The sequence below is a fragment of the Hippocampus comes genome, unplaced genomic scaffold, assembly GCF_001891065.2.
Source record: "Hippocampus comes isolate QL1 unplaced genomic scaffold, H_comes_QL1_v1.1 scaffold127, whole genome shotgun sequence".
NCBI lineage: Eukaryota > Metazoa > Chordata > Actinopteri > Syngnathiformes > Syngnathidae > Hippocampus > Hippocampus comes.
In genome coordinates, this window is record NW_017805500.1 from 412,949 (window position 1) to 413,189 (window position 241).

Sequence of the window (241 nt, forward strand, 5' to 3'; positions counted from 1 at the left end):
CGGCTCATGACGGCGACGCCCCGCCCACATTCCGGAGCCGACCAATGGCGTCCATCTCGTTTGCATAACCACGCCCACCTCATTACACGGACCAATCAGAAACGATATATTTGCATAAATTTGCATAATAGCGGGCAACGGACCAATCAGATCGCAGAGATCTACATATATTTGCATAACCACGCCCCCTTTTCCAGCCAATGGCCGCGCTCCGTTTTGCATAGGCACGCCCGCTCTCGCG

At 54.4% G+C, this 241-nt stretch overlaps 2 long non-coding RNA genes across 2 annotated transcripts in view; both read left to right on the top strand.

The window, feature by feature from the left end:
• Positions 1 to 241, top strand: part of LOC109520077 (uncharacterized) — a 9,540-nt gene that overhangs the window by 7,777 nt on the left and 1,522 nt on the right. The gene's annotated exons all lie outside the window — the stretch shown is intronic.
• The window catches only part of LOC109520083 (uncharacterized), a 2,430-nt gene that overhangs the window by 1,813 nt on the left and 376 nt on the right, over positions 1 to 241 (top strand). The gene's annotated exons all lie outside the window — the stretch shown is intronic.